Source organism: Panthera leo, chromosome F2 (assembly GCF_018350215.1).
Source record: "Panthera leo isolate Ple1 chromosome F2, P.leo_Ple1_pat1.1, whole genome shotgun sequence".
NCBI classification, from domain to species: domain Eukaryota; kingdom Metazoa; phylum Chordata; class Mammalia; order Carnivora; family Felidae; genus Panthera; species Panthera leo.
In genome coordinates this window covers 51,013,709-51,031,761 of record NC_056695.1, presented here as the reverse complement: position 1 = coordinate 51,031,761, position 18,053 = coordinate 51,013,709, and the positions used below count along the sequence as shown (strand labels likewise).

Sequence of the window (18,053 nt, the reverse complement as noted above, 5' to 3'; positions counted from 1 at the left end):
TTTTCAGCTTGGATGACTGTGCCTGGCCGACACAGGCATACCGCAGAGATATTGTGGGTTCCGTTCCAGACCCCCATGATAAAACAAGTATCACAATAAAATGAGTCAAATGGATTGTTTGGTTTCCCAGCACATATAAAACTTAGGTTTGCATTATACTGCGGCATATTAATTGTATGATACCGTTCTGTCGCAAAAAGAACAATGTAGATACCTTAATTTAAAAATACTTCAGTGCTAAAAAATGCTAACCATCATCTGAGCTTTCGGTGAGTCGTAATCTCTTTGCTAGTGGAGGGTCTTGCCTCCACGTGGATGGCTGCTGACTGACCCAAGTGATGGTTGCTGAAGCTGGGGTGGCTGTGGCAATTTAAATCTTAACATAAAACAACAGTGAAGTTTACCTCATTAATTGACTCTTCTTTTCATGAATGTTTTTCTATAGACTATGATGCTTTAAAATTTTTTTTTTAATGTTTATGTATTTTTGAGTGAGAGAGATAAAGAGAGTGCATGAACGCTCGTGTGCGTGAGCAGGAGAGGAGCAGAGAGAGACAGAGACACAGAAGGTGAAGCAGGATCCAGGCTCTGAGTTGTCAGCACAGAGCCTGACGTGGACCTCGAACTCACAAACTGCGAGATCATGACCTGAGCCAAATTCAGACGCTCAACTGACTGAGCCACCCGGCACCCATAGTATTTTATGGACAGTAGAACTTCTTTCAAAATTGGTATCTATCCTCTCAAAGTCTACTGCTGCTTTATCAGCTAAGATTATGTAATATTCTAAATCCTTGTTGTCATTTCAACAATCTTCACATAATCTTCACCAGGAGTAGATTCCATCTCAAGAAACCACTTTTTTGCTCATCCATAAGAGGTATCTCCTCGTCTCTTAAAGTTTTATCACAAGATTGCAGCAATTCAGGCACATCATCAGGCTCCACCTCTTTTTTTATATATAATTTTATTGTACTTATTTAATATCATCAGTGTATTCTTTATTTCCCACCCCCTATTTCCCCCACCCCACCCACCTCCCTTCTGGTAACCATCAGTTTGTTCTCTGCAGTTGAGAGTCCATTTCTTGGTGTGTGTCTCTTTCTCTTTTTGTTCCTTCTCATTTGTTTTTGTTGCTTAACTTCCACATATGACTGAAATCATGTAGTATGTGTCTTTCTCTGACTTATTTCACTTAGCGTTACACTGTCTAGCGCCATCCATGCTGCTGCAAATGGCAAGATTCTATTCATTTTTATGACTAATAGTCTATTATACACATACTGCCTCTTCTTTATTCATTCATCTATCAACGGACACTTGGGCTGCTTCCATAGTTTGGCAGGCTCCACTTCTAATTCTAGTTCTCTTGCCATTTCCACTACCTCTGCAGTTACTTCCTCCACTCGAACCCCTTGAAGTCATCTAGGAAGCTAGGAATCAACTTCTTTCACACTACTGTTAATGTTGATATTTTGACCTTTCTGCATGAATCGCAAATGGTCTTCATGGAGAACGTTTGCAATTTACTTTGCCTAGATCCATTGGAAAAATCATCATCCATGACAGCTGTAGCCTTCTGAGTGTATTTCTTTTTTATTTTTTTAATTATTTATTTTTATTTAACTTTTAGTTAACACACAGTGCAATATTGGCTTCAGGAGTAGAACTCAGTGACTCATCACTTATGTACAATACCTGGTGCTCGTCACAAGTGCCCTCCTTAGTACCCTAGTACCCATCACCCATCTAGCCCAACTCCCACCCACTTCCCTCCATCACAGTTTGTTCTCTATCATTAAGTTTCTTGTGGGTTTGCTTCCCTTTCTTCTCTCCCCGCCACTTCCCTTATGTTCATTGGTTTGGTTTCTTAAATTCCACATATGAGTAATATTACATGGTATTTGTCTTTGCCTGATTGACTTATTTTGCTTAGCATAATACATTCTAGTTTCATGCATGTCATTGCAAATAGAAAGATTTCTCTCTTTTTGATGGCTGAGTAATATTCCATTGTGTATATATCCCACATCTTCTTTATCCATTCATCAGTCAATGGACATTTGGGCTCTCTCCCTAGTTTGGCTATTGCTATGAATGCATTTCTTAAATAATAAGTCTTCAAAGTCAAAATTACTCCTTGATCCATGGACTGCAGAATGGATGTTGTGGTTGCAAACATAGGAACAACATTAATCTCATCGCACATTTCCAACAGAGCTCTTGGGTGACCAGGTGCATTGTCAAAGAGTGGGGATATTTTGAAAGGAATGTTTTTTTTTTTTTTTTGAGCAGTATGTCTCAACAGTGGGCTTAAATATTCAGTAAACTATGTTGTAAGCAGATGTAATATCATCTACATTTTTGGTTTTTTTTTTATTTATAGAGCACAGGCTGAGTAGGTTTTGCAAAATTCTTAAGGGCCCTAGGATTCTCAGAATGGTAAATGAACATTGGCTTCCACTTAAAGTCACCACCTGCATTAGTCCCTAACCAGAGAGTCAGTCTGTCCTTTGAAGCTTTGAATCCAGGCATTGACTTCTCCTCTTTAGCTATGAAAGTCCTAGACTGCATCTTCTTCTGATAGAAGGAAGTTTCGTCTACATTGAAAGTAGGTTGTTTACTGTAGCTACCTTCATTAATTATCTGGCACAGAACTAGACCTTCTGGATACTTGCTGTAGCTTCAACATCAGCATTTGCTGCTTCACCTTGTAATAGAGAGAGCTTCTTTTCTTAAACCTAATGAACCAACTTCTGCTCGCTTCAGATTTTTTCTCTACAGCTTCCTCATTTCTCTTGTTTTCATAGAATTGAAGACAGTTAGGGCCTTGTTCTGGGTTAGGCTTGGTCTTAAGGGAATGTTGTGGCTGGTTGCATCTTCTACACAGACCACTAAAACTTTCTCCATATCAGCAATAAGGCTGTCTGGCTTATTTATCATTTGTGTGTTCACTGAAGTAGCACCTGTAATTTCCTTCAAGAACTTTTCCTTTGCATTCACAACGTGGCTAATGTTTGGAGCAACAGGCCTAGCTTTCAGCCTATTTTGGCTCTCATCACGTCTTCCTCACTAAGCTTAATCATGTCTTACTTTATATTTCAAGTGAGAGACGATGGCTCTTCTTTTCACTGAAGGGTTATTTATTGGCCTAATTTTAATATTTTTGTGTCTCAAGGAAATGGAGAGAGAGATGGGGAAGGGCTGGAACAGTCAGAATGGGCACAACATTTGTGGATTACTTTCATCACCATCTATGGGAGTGGTTCGTGGAGCCCCAAAACAATTACAATAGTAACATTAAAGACCACTGATTACAGATCACCCTAACAAACATAATCATAATGAAAAGGCTCAAAAAATGGTAAAAGCTCCCAAAATGTGGCACAGAGGTATGAAGCGAGTAAAGGCTGTTGAAAAAAATGGCACCAATAGAGTTGCTTGAAGCAGGGGTGTCGCAAACCTTCAATCTGTAAAAAAACACCGTATCTGTGAAGTGCGATAAAGCAACGTGCAATAAAAATGAGGTATGCCTATAGTTGTTCCCATTAATTTTGATGGAAAAATACATGAGTAGTCTGTCCACCCAAGTTGACAGTTACTCCTCTATTCTAAACCTCCTCGCAAAAATGATACCCTCAAAGTCACATATGTTTAGTTATAGAAATATTGTTTATTATTAAGGGCCCCAAGGAAGGTTATCATTATTTTCTCCAAATCTGTTTTTTGTCCCATCTTATTTCTTCTTTCCACACTGGGTGGTATTTCTCTCAGTACCCAGACAGGCATGCAGCTGTTCTACTTATAGAACCACAAAGCAAAGTATTGAAAATTATTAAAGTTGTCTTCTGTTTAATAAATAGTATTTTTTTTTTCAGAATTAATGGGACATTTCCTTTCGTATAGTCTAGACAGAGTTTTAAACTTCACCTCCATCTCACCGGGACATAGCTTATCCTCCCACCCCCTACTCCCCCTTATGTCAATTTTGTGAATGTCAACTGTTCCTCTTTGTACTTGAACCTCTGTCAATGCTGGAAGGAGAACTCCCCTCACCTACTGAAACTGTGCATTGCATGGTTTCTTGCCTTTGCACTTGTCACATTTGAGTCTGTTAAAACAGTGTTTTTCAAACTGTAGGATGCGATCCCTAAATGGGTCATGAAATCAATTTAGTAGGTCATGACTAGCATTGTATAAATAAAATAGAATTGCCTAGAATAGAAGAGAGAAGAATAGAACAGAAAATATCATAGTGGATCTAAAAGGAAGGATAACAACTACATCGTGAAACTTTTTTTTTTCCAGTCGTAAGACAGAAGAAAAGAGACTGCAGGGTCTCAAGATGAAATATTTTTCTTACCATTGGTCATGGTCAAAAGCACTTAAGGAACACTAAGTTTAAATGCTGGGACTAGGAATACATCTATCTCCCACTTTCCAGAGGGGGATTGAAACTCCTTAAATCTCTTATCAGTGGTTCTTGAACTTTTATGCATATATATATATATATATATATATATATGTATATATATATATTTAATACTCCCTACACCCAACATGGGGCTTGAACTCATGATGCCAAGATCAAGAATCACATGCTTTACCAACTGAGACAACCAGGTGCCTGCATAGATCTTTTTCAAATCTGGTAAAATCAGGTCTCTTTTTCCAGAAATACACACAAGAGCACAAGCTCAGAAAAGTTAAGAGTGTTGCTCACATAAGCTTTAGGTCTGCTGTCCTAAATAATTACAATTATTTGGAATTTGTTCCCAAATTCTTGAACCCTTCATTTTATCCCACACTTCCCATTTTCATGCATCCGTTTTCACATCTGACTATTTGACCTGAGTTTCTGTCTAGTCTCCATGTCTTCTCTCTCTCTTATCTCCCTAACCACTCCCTTGCTATTCTGAGCAGAAAGAAACTTTCACATTCAGTTCATCTGGCTGGACCGCTCTACAACTTCCCTCTCTACTACTCTCTAAAAACCTAAATCTCAGGTGTTGCTGACGTATCTAAAGTGGGGCGCATTTCTGTCCTCCCTATTCACTTGCCTTCCTTTCCTTTGTCCTGAATTTGGATATGTGTCTATTTAGAATGAAGCCTGATGGGTAATGAACAGCTTTGCATGCACCAGACATATTCTGTAAATATTGTTCCTATAAAGAGTAGTTACTTATTCTTTGAAACCAGCCATCCAATAATGTAGATATGCAATATTACTGAACTGACATGCTGAAATTCTCTGGAGTTTGACAAAATGAAAACAGGTTGTACTCGCGCCTCAAATCCTAGCAATGGTTAAAAACTGCATTTTCATGCAAACATAAATTACAAATGGAATTATGATAACTGATTACCACCCCCTCCCCCCTCCCAAATGCACACAAATCATTTGTAATCCTGCCCTGGAGTGCGGTATGGTTGGCTCATTGCATATGCTCACAGCGTTTGTCAGTCTATTCAATCACTGCTACTTCCCGTGGCAAAGTGTACAGGGCGTTTAGAAAACCAGTATGTCTCTATTTCCCTAAATCTACTATTAGGGTGTAGAATCGTCAGTGCAGAGCACTGCTGCTTCACAATAGGAATAATCCTGAGTGTGTATCTTCGCTTTATTCATCTTCAATTTCTGTTTGACAGAATTTCATGCTGCTGGAAGATGTTACATTGACAGCCGAGAGATAATTTCCGTTTTTAATCCAGAGAACAAGAGCCACTTGGGAAGTGACTATAAATGTCCTCTGGGTGTCCCAGAGATATGCCTCATCCCTGCGCTAGAAGGAACACACCTCTGGGAAGGAAACAACTTTGATCAGTAAGTCTCTTTGGAAAACATTAAGAGAAGTAGATTTCATTGATTCCCCCATGAGTCATGGGTCTGAGATAAAGTAAACCCTTCCATTCCTAAATCAGCTTTCAAGTGGGAGCAGCTCTGTCATTACTCCCAGGCAATAGTTTCCAGTGAGAAACTGAGAGGAATGTTTCCAAACAAGCCTCTCTTTTCTCTCAATACAGTCTTGCCAATAAAGGTATCAAAGGCCTCTTCTTTCCAGCACTTCTCTCAGCGGGCTGTGCCTGGTAAGATGTCCTGTTAAAGATGCTGGCCAAGCTGGTTGATGCCTAGGTCTTTGGAACTATAGTGTTCTTCTTGGGTCAGTCCTCCCAACCTTCCTGATTTACTTAAGTATGGAAGCTTCATGGTATAACTGAAACATCTTCTGAGGGCCAGCCCTCTTCAGGCTCAGGAAGATGAGACCATTTACCATCTTTTCTGGACCACTGGGGGACAGGTTCCTTTCTCTATGAGGCAAATTTCGGACTTCTCATCCTCTTTCTATGTCAGTTAGTAGCCCATCACCTAAGGTGTTACAGTGTATATTATGTGTATGTGTTTGCATTTAGATAGAGAGAGATACATATTATACTTTATATATGTCATATATTACTACATACATACATGTACACACACATACACACACACTAAACTAAGCTAAAGGTCCTTAAGGGTTAGGATCCCTTTATATTAATCATTTTTGAATATATATATACCTGTGTGTGTGTGCGCACACAAATATATATGCATACATACCTGTCCACACACTATATGTTATATATACTAAACATATATAAATATATATACATATATTCATCATATACAAAGAATATCTATTACATACATATATATTTTTCACAAATGTGTTTCTATATAAATGTATGTGTGTCTAGAGGTCTTCAAAATCTAGGATTTCTTATATATCTGTGTGTCCCATTATCTAACATTTGCGTAAATGACACACAGATAAATTCAAATAAATTCAGTCAATAAGTATATATTACCCATGATATGTCAGGTTGTGCTACATTCCATGAATACAAGGTTTACCTAGACAAGTATTCACACATATTTATAGTATACATAGATAGAGATTTCAAAGTGCTTTTAGAATTCATGCAAGGAACTCCTAACCCAGATTTGAGGTGATCTACAAGAGCGTGACATAAATGGTCATTTTTAACTAAGGCCTAAAAGACAACTAAGAGTTAGCAAATCACAGATCGGTGGGGACACAGGCAGGGATGGGGAAGGTAGGCACGGGAGGGAATGTTTCCACAGAGGATTCACAGCTGAGAGAAAACTAATGTGCCAGATGACCCTTTCAGTCTTAACACCAGAAGCACCTAAAATAACTTTTTAAAGATACTAAAAGTGATCATCCATTTTTGAATTTGTGATAATTGAAGAAATCCTCACTAGTGTGAGGCCCGTGTTGATGGGGTGACCTGCTAGGCTGTGCGTGGCCAGTGGTCCTGTCAGTCCAAAGTGGCAGATGATATAGATGAGAGTGGATAGTGCCAGTGAACTTCACTGCACCCACGGACAGGCACAGGTCATGATTGCTTCTGGTCATTTGTGTGTTTTGGTGAGTGCAGTAGAGATTGGTTGGCAATTCTCCAAACCCATCTCCTTCTGTTTCTGGGCAAAGAACTGTTCTGAATTTCCCCAGAAATTTCTCCTTTTCACTTGGGCCTGACTACATGGACAATTCTAGACAATTGAATGTGGTCAGACAGGATATATGCTGCTTCCAGTTCTGGTCCACTAGAACCCGTCTCCAACTTCTTTCTTTCCTTGACTGTCAGCAGGATGTCAGTGCTCAGCGAACTTAGAAACCCTGGGTTAATAATGGGAGAATCTTCATTGGCCCAAAGGCCTGAACGATCATTGCCTGGTCCTTCCTGCCTCTGAGCACTTGAGGGACTAGAAATAAATTTTCATGGTCTTAAATGACTGAAATTTCATGATTTACCTATTATAACGCCTAGTATAACTGTAACTAATAGCATGACTATGTCTTTTTTTTTTTTTTTTAATAATCAGTGTATTTGAAAATTAAGGTCTAGAAAAACTTCACTCCAGAATAGGTCAGGCTCAAGATAATCCTAAATACTATAGAGTTAGTATAGTGGTGGTAGCAAAGAATTCTCACAACTGTTGGTAATAATTTAATTATTTCTTTAAATATCTTTTCTGGTAGGATATAAGTTTTGTGTATGTAAAGTTATTTATTTTATTTATCATTTTATTTAGAGTGTCTGGTTTGATGATTATAGTTGATCAACAAGTGTACATGAAACGAATCAAGTACTGTATCAGCAAGGTGGAGGTGTAAGCAGGAGTCCGGCCAAACAAAGGTTTTGGCTGTAACTATGTTAAAGAATTTGGACATGATCCTGCGGACAATGGGGAGTCACTTAAGTAGTTAAGGAGAGAGTGACAGTAACCAGATTTTGTCTTTGGGAAGATCACTATAGTCAAAATAAGTTTTTCCACCTGAAAAGGTTTAAAACAAATGAAGAAACTCAGTCTGGAGGCTCCTATAGTAATCAAGGTATGAGACAATCATGCTATAGGTTAGTGGCCCCATGAATGCAGACAATAAATACAATTTAAATATATCTAGAAGGAAGAATTGACAGAACTAGATGATCATCTAATTGGGAGCATTGAGAGAGTAGGAGACCAGAATGACTCCTAGTTTGTCATCTGGGTGACCAGGAGGGTGGTGGCACTGATATGACCAAGTTAGTGAGCCCGGGGAAAGGGAACAGTGGGAAGTTACAGTTACCATAGTGAATTATACTCTTCTCTTCAAGATAATCCTATCTTCTTCTCAGCATTTGGGTTTTGCACCTGCTAATCTCTCTTCTTAGAATGTTCTAAAGCCAACCCTATTTCCACCCAGTTCCTCTTACCTTCCCCGTTTTCTCTGTTATTTGCCACCTGTTTTTCTGTACTTGAATAACTTCTGTTCATCTCTTACATCTCAGAGTAGACACCATTTCCTGTGTGAAACTTTCCTAGGATCCCCAAGATAGGATACGGTGCTTTCTTAATGTGTTTTTAGGACTCCATGCAACAGCGTAACATTTTACATAACATTGTATTCACCTGTGTACTTTTCATTCTAAGCTTCTCTACCCACTGCTAATAGAAGACAGGAACTATCCCTTAGCATTTGGTCCCCAGGGCCCATTATAATGCTTGTGTCAGAATAAGAACTCAAAATTCAAATGTAACCACGAATAAATGAATGAACGAATGAAGGGAGTGAAACAAATAATTTTGAAGGGCACAATATTGAAACCAACTAATAACATTTGTTTTCACGCTGTCTGTTTCTGTTTGAGATTTGCAGCATGCAGTTAGCACAGATGGCCGTGAGATTGCAATACTCTCTACATATTTACTCTGTTGCTCCCCCGCTCTCACTCTCTCCCCACTCCCACCCAACCCCCCACCAGGAATGGTCTCGAATCGCAAATGACTCCACTATTCCCTTAAGCATCTGTCTCTGATCACAGTGTGAGTCCACCAATCTTGTAATAGACTCCACAAGTGTTTTCCTTGGGTTAAAAAACTCATCAAAATTAATACTAAATTGAAAATGGGAAAGTTCATAAAAGGCAGCTGTTGTGTAAGTAAAACATGAATGTATCCTGGCAAATAATAAGTTCTAAAGTTTCTCGATTTTCCAAACTACTAAAGAATAAAAAGGGGGCGAGCCGGACACCCCTCCCATTCCCACCTGTCAAATACAACTAATCTAACGTACAGAGTGATATAAACTCGCCTTGTTTGTATTACGAACAAAGCCACCAAACTGAAATAAGCATAGCAATGGAGAAAAGAGCTACAGACTTGAATGGAATCCTAGTGAGTAGGATACAGAGTTCAGTAGCAATGGGTCTGGATGCGGACCCAGGACAACTGTGTACAAGGCACATGCCACGACAGCTACGTAGTCTTCAGCCTTGCCAATCCAAGCGTGGTGTGTGCACCTGCAGCACTGGTTTCAGCTGGGAGTTTGTGAGGAGTGCAGGCTCTCAGGCCCCTCCCCAGTCCTACTAAATCAGACTGCAGTTTAACAGGATCCTCAGGTGATTGGTATGGACCTTAAATCTTGGGAGGCTTTGCTCTAAATCATAGCATTTATGAATTCATAAGTCATAGCTCAGATGAATTCATTGTAAGGTCACTTTAGAGTTTATTATCCAGATTAGGACATTTTTGAGAGTGAAAAGGAAGTATTGAAATAATTATAATTATAGGGGCACCTGGGTGGCTCAGTCAGTTGAGCATCCGGCTCTAGATTTTGGTTCAGATCATGATCCCAGGTCATGGGATTGAGCCCTGCATCGGGCTCCACACTGAGTGTGGAGTTTGCTTGAGACTCTCTCTCTTTCTCTCTCTCTCCCTCTGCCTCTCTCCCCCACTCACTTGAGCACTCTTTCTCAATAAATTTTAAAAAATTGAAAAAAGAAATAATTATAACTGTATATATTTAAAACATTTGGTTAAGACAAATTAATTTTTATATAAATGGATCTATATAATAGTTACAGTCATGAACCATTTTTATTTTATTTCTTAAGTATTTTTTTTGAGAGAAAGAGTGTGAGTGGGGGAGGGGTAGAGAGGGAGAGAGAATCTCAAGCAGGCTCGGTGTGGTCAGCGCGGAGCCTGATGTGGGGCTCAATCTCCCCAACTGTAAGATCATGATCTGAGCTGAAATCGAGAGTCAGATGCTTAACCAACTGAGACACCCAGGCTCCCCAATCATAAATCATCTTTAAAAGTAAAATTCTTTTAAAAAATAGAAACAAATGTATATTAGAGAAAAATTCTTTGTATGGAGCTGAATATTAAAATATAACTTCTGGATTAGAGTATGACCCTATGCTTATTCTAAACTCAGGTTTACTTTAAAATATACGTAGTACACATGTAAGTATAGAAATGTGTGTTTACACTGGTAACTATAGATACATGTGTCCTAGCTCCATCTGCTGAGATGGTCTAGACACAGTGATACCGAGTCACAACAAATATACCTAGCGTCAAGATCTTGACTTCTCAACACCATTCTCCAATAAGAGAAATGAGGGTCCTTTGAAGAGATTAACTCTAGGGCTGGGTCAAGGAAAATATGAGTTCCATAGAAATAGGTTGTGAAATTAGGCATTCTGAAGCATGTAGTATCTCATAGTGCCAGACTATAAGGAAATGGCTTAAAAAAAAAAAAAAGTTGCACCTACCTTTAAGAGTTGCCCATAGCACCATAGCAAAAGCTAGAACGATGTGAACAATGAAACAGTGGTAGTGCAATCATCCTTCCATTATCCAATGGATAATGTGTCAGAATTATCCAATGGAAGGGTTATCCAAGATCCCCAGTGGATGTCCGAAACCAAAGATAGTACCAAATCCTATTTTTGGTATGTTTTTTCCTATACATACACACCTGTGATAAAGTTTAATTTATAAATGAGGCACAGTAAGAGATTAACAACAACAACAACAATAAAATAGAACAATTATAACAATACACTATAACAAAAAGTATGGGAATTTGGTTTTTCTCTCAAAATATCCAATTGTTCTGTACTCACCTTTCTTCTTGTGACGATGTGAGATGATAAAATGCCTGCATGATGAGGTGAAGTGACGTGAATGACGTAGGCACCGTGACAGAGCGTTAGGCTACTATTGTTGACCTTCTGACCTTATGTCAGAAGGAGAATCATCTGTTTCCAGACCCTGGTTGACTGCGGGTAACTGAAATCACAGAAGGTAAAACCGCGGATAAAGGCACACTACAGGTTATATGACAGAGAACAAAGTAAATAGCCCTAAGTCTGTACTGATATAAATAAATGATTGGATAAATATATACGTGGAGAAGAAGGGGTGGGCTTTCCTCTAAGAACTTCAGTAATCGATATAGAAAGAATGAGAGAAATAAAGATCTATGCCACAGTAACAGCTGCAGCAGGCAAGACCACTCTGAAAGCTAAAATCAGTGGGTGAAGCTTTTTAGAGAAACAGGATGTACACATTGCCTCCAAGTATCTCCCCACAGATGTGCATTAACTATATAGTGATTTTAATGTAGGTCCACAAATGTTTTGATACTTCTCCCTTCAGGAAGTAGAGCTTAATTCCCTATCCCTGGAATGGTGACCAGCTTTAGTGATTCACCTCTAATGAATGGAGAGTGGAAAGGAGAAAAAAAAAAAAAAGGTAATTTTACAGTGGAGAACCTGGCATATACAACTCAGTCAAGTGGTCAAGGTTAACATCACCAGTGATAATTGGGTTGATATCAGATGTCTCCTGATAAGATGTAGTGAGAAACATTTTGCATTTCTGCTATTCTTCCAAATCTGTAACACCAGGGAAAAAATCATAAAAAAAAACCCAGGCAAACTCAGATTGAGGAATCCAACAAAGTATCTGACTAATAGTCTTCAAAAATATCAAGGTCATAGAAAAAAGTATCTAATATGTAGAGTATAATCTCAGAAAGAAATTGTTAATGAGATACTTTCATTTATTTAAAAAAATTTTTTTTAAGTTTATCTTTGAGAGAGACAGAGTGCGAGTGGGGGAGGGGCAGAGAGAGAGGGAGACACAGAATCCAAAGCAGGCCCCAGACTCTGAGCTATCAGCACAGAACGCACTGTGGGGCTCAAACTCACGAACTGCAAGACCATGACCTGAGCTGAAGTCAGACGCCCAACTGACTGAGCCACCCAGGCGCCCCTACTTTCATCTATTTTTGATCAAAATATGCAAATATTTTGGCTCATATATCCACAGAAGGACTATTTTTTGTTTCAATTTAACTGCCTTCTTTTGACAAATATATTTTTAAGAAAAATTATCATATAATCTATCTCTTGTTTTTTGAATATGAATGGAAGATCATCAACCTTATTTGATTACCTTGCAAGAGAAAATAAAAATTTATCCAATTGCAAATAGAAGCTCCAACAGAAAAGCATTCCCCAAAGTTGGGATATTACAAAATGCAGTTATAGCATTTAAAGAGTAAATCTTGGACAGTTTTAACTCTTAATGTTTAACAGATTTAGATTCTCAATTCTGTATGATAAATTTCATGTATTTTTATTAGCTTCTATGAAAACATTTGAGACTCCATTCATTGAATATATTGAATAAAGAGTTCCAAATTGTTTTGATTTAAATACAAATAAAATTCAAAGGAATTGGTAAAAAAAAAAAAGTCATTACCGTTATCTAACATATATGTGGGTATACAAAGAATTTCTTCAAATTAGTAATTCAAACATTTCTAAAATCTGCTGAGGGGAAGCGGAGAGAAATGGAGTACGGCCATGCAATGACTATTTTGCATTCAACATAAGCTTTATCACAAAAATTTTGTTCAGTTATTCAACTATTGGTATATACAGATATATACATAAGCTTTCAAATTAAATTAAATTATCAATTACATTTAATTTACATTAAAATTATACATATATTTTTAAATTTCCCCAACTATGACTTCTATTTCAACTGATAGAATGTTGTAGCTTATTTTCTTTTTTTTTTTTTTTAATTTTTTTTTTTTAACGTTTATTTATTTTTGAGACAGAGAGAGACAGAGCATGAATGGGGGAGGGGCAGAGAGAGAGGGAGACACAGAATGGGAAGCAGACTCCAGGCTCTGAGCCGTCAGCCCAGAGCCCGACGCGGGGCTCGAACTCACATACCGTGAGATCGTGACCTGAGCTGAAGTCGGATGCTTAACCGACTGAGCCACCCAGGCGCCCCTGTAGCTTATTTGCAAAAGTTCTAAATTATATGTGCACTGTACCAATCTCCATAATGAACTTAATATGGATCAACATTTGATTGAAACATAAAGCCAAGCCAGGGTAATACATATATACCCTCCACGACTGCACACACTGAATCATCATCTTCAGGCCCAATGAGTTAAATAATGACTAAATTTGAAGTCAATCCTAAGGATTCTTTCTTTTTTAAGTTTATTCATTTGTTTTGAGAGAGAGACAGGGTGCACTAGGGGAAGGGCAGAGAGATAGGGGGAGAGAGAATCCTAAGCAGGGTCCATGCTGTCAACAGAGAGCCCAACGTGGGGCTCAAACTCACGAACCATGAGATCATGACCTGAGCCAAAATCAAGAGTTGGGCACTGAAACTACTGAGCCATCCAGGTTCCCATTGCTAAACATTCTTGAGCAGACTTATGTGATTTGATTTTGCATGGTTTACTATAACTTGACAGCTTCCTTGGTGAAAGGTAGGTGTCAAAGAATCATTTGAGGAATTACAGCTTCATTATCTAGCTTTCCTGAAAGGTGCAAACTTAAGTTCTTAGTTTTTTACATCATATATTTTGTTTTAAGCATTTTGCTGTGAAAATGACGTATTGCTACATGAAATGATGTTACCAAACAACAAAATAGATAGCAACTACGTATTTATACCCTATACGACTATATACTGAGTGATAAAACCAGAGTAAATAGAGCACTCAGACTATTGTCTACCTGTAACTTTGACAAGGTATTTTTCAGCATATTCTGTACTGGAACTAGTAATTCCTCACGTTCTTCACAGCTCTCCTCACCTAGTGGGGCTCTGTGCATCTTGGAGGTCAGAGCACAATTATACCCAACAGTATGCAGGGGTAGTGTTTCCAAATCTTCTCCCACAGGCACTGAAACACAGAAGTATTAAGTTGTTCCCAGATGCTTCTGTCCAAAGGTGCTTTATCATAGAGTACCTTACATGTTGTCCTTGAAAAGGTGTTAGTTACATTGCCTCTGGAAGGGGTCATTGCAAAAGGCAGGTTATCTCTGATTGTCTTTCAGCTTTAACAACGGGTTAAAGAGAAAACTTTTCACTGTACATGCACCTTACCCACACTAGTAGTGGAACCAGTGTTAGAAGCCAGAAATGCAAATGAAATCTGTGGAATCCATCCCAGCTTATTTGGATGTAACTCTTGATAATAAAACTTACTATGAAAAACCTAAGATAAATTCCAAGCCAGGCCAGAAAATGTCCCAGGCAGAATGGGACATATGATTATCCCGACTCAGGCAACTCCAGTGCCAGTGGACAATAAAATGGTGTCAGGCAGACCTGCAACATGATTGTAAGGGGTTTGGCTCGAGGTAGAGGGAGTGAGATCTGGGGCCTCGGGGAAAAGGGTAGCAAAGGCTTTAAGACAGACGACTGGGCTCAAGACTTGGCTCTACTGCCTCTATCGTTTGGAGAACTCACTCAACTGCTCTAAGCCTTGGTTTGTTCCTTGGTAAAATAGTAATTGCAGTACTGATGTGGCAGGGATAACACGGCTCAACGCTACGTAGGTGTAATATCACATTCTTCTGCTCGCTACATTAAATTGAATCTGCTCCAAGCCTCCATTGACAAGACTGACCGGGAATTTAATCTGAGCATTATGGGAACTCCCTCCAACTTCCAGGATGAGGAAATTGATGGATTATTATGCAATCCATTACATGTGAGAAGGACCCTTTAATTTCTGTTTCAGACTTTAACTCAGAGCACATGTTGATGCTTCTCCTCTGAGTCCCTACACAAATTGAAAAAGACACATCTGTTGCTTTTGTGCCAGGAAAGAAGGAATACTTGAAGGAGCTAAATCATCAAATCAGCTAGAGGGAATGAAAAGCTGAAGTGGAAGGAATGGCATTGATTAAAATCAGGGACAATTCACCCATTATAGTGGGAGGAAGGATTCTGAGGGTGCACCCAGGTGTATCTGGGAGGATCTTGATATGAACACCTTCCTATTAATTCCTTTGTCTTGAATTTCCCGCTCTCCTCTTCAGCTATTTTCTTACAATTTCTATGCTAATCTCCTTCCTTCTTTCTTCATCTGAATCATCTCCTCTTTCTAAACTAGCCATGATATCAAGTATACATTCTTTTATGTATTATAAAGTTTATGTCCCTGTTACTAATTTTAAAAGATGATTTCATCATTGCATATTTTTTTCATAGACATAACAACATTGTATTTTATTTACGTGATTGTTTTCCTGAGGGTCATTGAATCCTGATAGGAAAAGAAAAGTTCTGCACTTAGTGAATTTCAAACATTTACATCATCTGCAATCAAGTTATGTCATATGTAGGAAGTGGGATTAATGATCAAAGAAGAGTTGTGAAGCAAAAAGTGCTGACATTCTTCTTGAATATAAAGATAAAAATCATTTGAAATTAATATATTACCTGCAAAATGGGGCTGCTAGGTTCTTGAAAAGTTTATTTTCTTTCAGTCCTGTTTATTCTTTTAATATACTGAGCAAACTCTTTTTTCTAGATAGTGCCAAAGTAAACTTTTACCCAGCCCACCTCTGCTTTTTATGGTTCTCTGAATTAAGATTTACTAAGTTCCAGACAGATATACTGCTTGGTGCAGGGTTGTTATCAGATACCATTCTGCTTCATGATTGGGCCCACAGTCATCAGCTGAGACGTGACAGTTTAGATGCTGTATCCTTTATGGCTATCATCCATGTTTGTTAATAACACTCATGTCTCCATCAAGTTCCAAGAGACTTACTAGTTTCAGGGTAACAATTTCTGCTGTGCTGCTACACATTTGTAGAGTTTGGCTGGGCGCCATAACAAAATAAACTTCTGTTGTTTCGAGTCACCAAGCTTGCGGTAATTTGTTACAGTAGTCATGAGAAAACAATATGCTCCTTTTTCTCTACCTCCAGAGATTGTTTGGGCTAGACTTAAATATATCAGAGCAAGAAAAAGTAGCTGGAATTTTAGCTAACAGGCCCTAGTATTTTTCCTTCTGGTTTAGTGGAGAAAGGAACTTGATGTGGAGAGGTAATCTGAGAACAAGGCTCAGGTCTCTGGATCTCACCCATTAGCTTTGTGACTTCGGGCACTTAAAGTCTCTGCCCTTAATTCTGCCTGGAAACGAGAGGGCTCCATCGTATTAAAAGATTTTCAAATATTGTTCACAGATTCCATAATGACTTAATTTTTAGTTTTAATTTCAATACTAAAACACGTGTTGAATTATTTTTAAATTGTAGGTTTTAAACACCAAAATGTGTCACATACGTGATAGCAACTTTGAAGACCAATTGAGTATTCAATTCTGCTACCAGCTTAATTTATTTTGGTGTCGACTGCAGAATACTTGCTGCCATTCCCTCTTTATTTATTATCTATTTATTAAAATTTTAAAATGTTTGTTTATTTTTGAGAGAGACAGAGAGAATGAGTGGAGGAAAGATAGGGAGAAAGACACAGAATCTGAAGCAGACCCCAGGGTCTGAGCTGTCAGCACAGAGCCCGATGTGGGGCTCGCACCCATGGACTGAGAGATCATGACCTGAGCTGACGTCGGACACTTAACTGACTGAGCTACCCAGGCGCTCCTTTTCCCTCTATATTTAATTCAGTGATTTTCATTCGTGGTCAGTGGAGGATAATATAAAATACCCTCGGGTTGCTTTGCCAAAAAACCCTAGAAACCCATGGCCATCTTAAGATATTCTGATGTAGTAGATGTTAGTGTTCTGTAGAGGATTTAAATCCCACGGACAATCTGAAGAACCAGTATAAACTCTCATTCTTTTTTACGACCCTTCCCCAGACCATTTGACTGGTGCTAATATTCTGACTCAATGTTGTCTCGTTGAACATGGAGTGTTGCAAGCAGGGTTGAAGACCTTGGGCTTTCTCTTCGATTTGGTCTCCAAGATCGGTTATAATGTAAGCTGTACCCAGACTTGTCCTTCTTCATTCACTCCGTGTGGGCTCACAGTAGTCCCCATTTGGACCATTGCTATGGCCTTCTAGAAAATACCCCTCTAGCATTTAGGCCTCCCGCTTCACCCTGTCACTGTTCCTATACACAATTACTCTACGTAAGAGGCAAGGTGCAAGAAAACCCATAAACCTCAGCCTGGCACTCAAGGTCTTGGGAGACCAGATCTCTATACCCTTGTTTACTTCTACTTTGCAGTCTGACCCTTCTTCTTTTGGAAAGTTTTTTACTCACCCTTCATCATCACATGCGACTTCCATGCTATTTACAGTGATCTCCACATGGAGAAATACTGTTTTGTTCCTCTATACTCTCCAGGGTTTCGCTGTGGTCTGAACATCACTATTTCAGCCTCTGCTATCAATTTCCTTCTGTGAA

General features: G+C 38.8%; 1 long non-coding RNA gene across 2 annotated transcripts in view; it reads left to right on the top strand.

Moving 5' to 3' along the window:
• The window catches only part of LOC122210535, a 47,363-nt gene that overhangs the window by 16,645 nt on the left and 12,665 nt on the right, over positions 1–18,053 (top strand). For both annotated transcript variants that reach the window (XR_006198114.1, XR_006198115.1), the window contains exon 2: positions 5,650–5,824. This is a non-coding gene — a long non-coding RNA (uncharacterized LOC122210535). The remainder of the gene's footprint in view (positions 1–5,649; positions 5,825–18,053) is intronic.